The sequence below is a fragment of the Aristolochia californica genome, unplaced genomic scaffold, assembly GCF_029961685.1.
Source record: "Aristolochia californica isolate CCGP_79_NKW_82.1479 unplaced genomic scaffold, dmAriCali1.0.hap1 SCAF_3, whole genome shotgun sequence".
In the NCBI taxonomy this organism is placed as follows: Eukaryota; Viridiplantae; Streptophyta; class Magnoliopsida; order Piperales; family Aristolochiaceae; genus Aristolochia; species Aristolochia californica.
Window position 1 is genome coordinate 9,500,882 of NW_027181992.1, and position 3,841 is coordinate 9,504,722.

Sequence of the window (3,841 nt, forward strand, 5' to 3'; positions counted from 1 at the left end):
ATTGTTTCTTTTCCCATAGTTAAAAGTGAGCACTATGAAAGCATTTGCAAGTTTAGGCATAGGCTCATGGAAAATAAAAAAAATTTAGCTCCAAAAGGATGTTTGCCAAAGTTCTTGCCTTAAGTGAGGCTTGGATGAATGTATAGAGTTAAAAGGTCCTAACCATTTAGGGTTTTGGGTTTTGCTTGAGGTGTTTCTATCAGCCTAATATTTTTCCATAGTCTTTATTTCTAGTAAGTTTGAGATGCTTACCTTGAGATGCTTGAGGTGCATCTAGAGCAGCTTGAGGAGCCTCAAGGACAACTTGAGTCGCATCAAATGTGCCTCAAGAGTTAATAAATAAAATCATTTTGAGATTTTTTATACTGTCTAGATAAAATTATTTAAATACCTTATTAACCAGACTTCTCCTTGTCTGTCATATACATCATCTGTGTTGGAATGACTTGTCTTTAATATGCATGTTGCGCCTTCGCTAACAGACCGGTCTTTTGGCGCAATGGTAAGTAACATGGTATCAGAGCAGGTGGTCTCGAGTTCGAGTCCCACTCCCCCCGTTTGTTTCGTCCCCGCATAGGTGGGACTTTGTCTTTGGTCGTCCCCGTATAGGTGGGATTGTGCATTTGCATTTGTACACGGGTGTTCCCCGTGCGGTAGAGCGTTGGAATGACTTGTCTTTAATATGCATGTTGCGCCTTCGCTAACAGACCGGTCTTTTGGCGCAATGGTAAGTAACAATCTGCAATGGCAAAATACCTGTTGGTCACTAGAAACAATCTTATTTTTTATGGCCCTTTTGAAAATGAAGAAGAAGCAGAAGTAGAAGAAGAACGCCGGACAAACCAAACTTGTCACACGGGGAGAGATGAAATCGAAGAGAATAGTTTTCGTAGAAGCCTGGCTTCAAAATTTCTTTTACAGATATAGTTACTGCAGAGAGAATGAGTAGCTCCATGTCTAAAATACAACCGATCAAGGGGCCATAGTCTTCCTTCGATCCAAATTGCACTTATCTCATTCTCAACACGATGAAGAAAGCCATTAACGTGAAAATGAGCAATGATAACCCCACTATTGAACTTGCAATTAGAGCCTACGATTGTGTTGGAATGGAGTATTCCCAACATGTTAAAAGTCTATAGGAAAATTCCTATCTATCAATTCGGCAATTGTAGAAACATAAATGTGATATAGTTAACAGATCCCAACTAATACCTCCAATGAAAATAAAGTCCAACTCTATGCAAAGATGCTATCTTTTTTTTTTTCTGATTCCAAAGCAAAGACTTCAATAGGTCCCCTCGCAAGAATCATTTAAAGGGTGAATCATTTTAAGGGTCCACTAGATTTTGACTGCTTGTGATCATGAGCGATTTCACTTTGGTTCTCTGATTCGAATGTGATTCTTTTATCTTTCGGTAGGATATATAACCCGATTACATAATAGATGTTATTGATATCTGAACTGTCATCTAGCTACTGTGCTTCTGAAAAGCTTTCGAACAGTACAATCCATCGAAGGCTGAAACGGATGTAACTTGTTTCCGGTTTGATGAGTCAGGAAAAGCAATATGATGAGTACTTGAGCAATAGAAACAGCGCTTCATGAAAGAATTTGGGTTGTACTTGAGTTTCTTAAATCGAACGAAAGAATGGGAAAGTACCGTTTAGGAGTCTAGAATCTGGGCTCTGGTGTGGTAAATATAGGTGGTGGCAATTCTGGATTTCTCTATTTGTAGGAACCCAGAGAATCAAAAGATCCTTTCGTTTCCTAGGTGGTCCTTTAGTTCCTTATGTTTCGTCGTCTCTCCACGGCAGAATCAAAGATTTTCTCCTACAACTCAAAAAACGAAAAGAAGATATTGTTGTTGGGTCCTCAGATCCTGATCTTTTCGTGATTCTTTCTACGTTTTTTTTTTACTCCATTCAGAGATTTTGCATGGGTCCCAGTACTGAGCCATCACCGTCGATCAAAAGGTGAAAAAAGAAGCCTGATATGATGTTTCCTTGATTTCTGGAATTTTTTATTTTTATTGATGTTCATCGTATTTGGTCACCTAATGCCAAAGTTCTGGGCAGCGACGTACAGAAACTAAAAGGCGACCACAGACGTGCAGACTCCACTGAACAGGAATATTAAAAGAAATGGTCCACTTTTTCTCCCTCTTGGATCTTTCTTTTGCTTCTACACTCTTCTCCACCATTCCGTTCCCTCGCATTTTTAGAACTTGCAATGATCTAGGCGTGGTAAGAACATTTCCTTCTGGTTCTCCTCAAGTCTCGTTTCATTTGTGTGGGAAGCTCATTGAAAAGATAAAGAAAAGCCATCACAGGAATAAAAGTTTGCATCTGTAACATGTCCAGGAAATAATGGATCCTTGTTGCTCATTTCTGGAATCTAGAGGACGTCACTGAAACATCACTCAGCTGTGTTCCGTACAAAGGATGGAGAGAGATAGAAGAGGCTCCAGGTACGTACATTTTTACATTGTTCGTAGAATAGTTTATGAAGTAACGAAAGAAACAACTGGAGAAATGTTACATTGTTCGTAGAATAGTTTATGAAGTAACGAAAGAAACTACTGGAGAAATGATACATTGTGCGACCAATGTTGTATATTTCAAGTTTCGTGCAGGTTTCTGGATTCTAGCTACTTGATGATAAAAATGTCTTGGGATCTTCCGTTTAATGATGTGTACTGGGAATTCAAGCTTAATGAGTTGAATATTTATTGCTGGCGTGTATATCAATGAATACCCAACGATCTGTTCATTGGAACTTGCTAGTTCTAATGAATAAAGTCTGTCGAGTTCTTCGCTCTTGCCATTGATCTTTAGATCGATATCGCAATGTGAGAAATTATCCCAGTTCCTCATTCTAACTAGAACCCAGAAATTATCTTCAGAAGAAAGGCGAGTGCGACAGTAGCTTTTAACAATCCTGAATCTCAACATGGGTGGGCTACATCCACTCATGCAATTTTATGAACTTGAAGCTCTCTATCATGATTAATAGGTCTGAATTCTTTCGTTCCTTTTCCATATATTCCTAGATTTTTGCGTAAATTTTGGAGAAGATAAATAGGAAAGCTGCATGCCCATCTGGTTGGTGGTGGTGGGGGAAGAAAGGATGAGCAATGTGAACGAGTTTGATTGATTGTTATAAGAAGAAGAAAGGCGAGTGCGACAGTAGCTTTTAATCCTGAATCTCAACATGGGTGGGCTACATCTACTCATGCAATTTTATGAACTTGAAGCTCTCTATCATGATTAATAGGTCTAAATTATTTATATTCCTACATTTTTGCGTAAATTTTAAAGAAGATAAATAGGAAAGCTGCATGCCCATCTGGTTGGTGGTGGTGGGGGAAGAAAGGAACGAGCATTCAATTTCTCTACCAAATTAAGCCCAAATTAAAGGAGTTTACAGTGAGTACGGAAGTCTTACTTCTGCATGGGTGGGACAAGCGACAGGCCTGTCTTATCGTTTGGTCAGTTAATACTCTCGGGTCTGGATTCTTCATTTCCAACTCTTTCTCACTCCTCCGAACTGATCCGTCATCACCGGCTTCCAGCAGCCACTCGACTCGCGCGCAGTTCCAAAACCACTTGTTCTTTATTTACCTCATCCGCAAGGAGACGGGTCTTTGGCTCTTTGGTGGACAGGAGATATCGACAATAGTATTCTATGCTCGTGTTTCATCGAGCATCATCGACAGCGCGTAAAATGACTTTCCCTGGAGTGGACAGGTCTTTCAGAGACTGCAATTTCTTTTGTAACTAAGTCGAGATGGACGGCACGTCCAAATCGGATGAACTGCACGGGATGCGACCTTCTTTG

The 3,841-nt window shown here is 39.9% G+C and overlaps 1 long non-coding RNA gene across 1 annotated transcript; it reads left to right on the top strand.

The window, feature by feature from the left end:
• The first annotated feature begins 2,224 nt into the window (after positions 1-2,224).
• Positions 2,225-2,678, top strand: LOC137958431 (uncharacterized). The gene is made up of 3 exons (XR_011113984.1): positions 2,225-2,247; positions 2,365-2,471; positions 2,637-2,678. It is a non-coding gene; the product is annotated as an uncharacterized lncRNA (long non-coding RNA).
• The last annotated feature ends 1,163 nt before the right edge of the window (positions 2,679-3,841 follow it).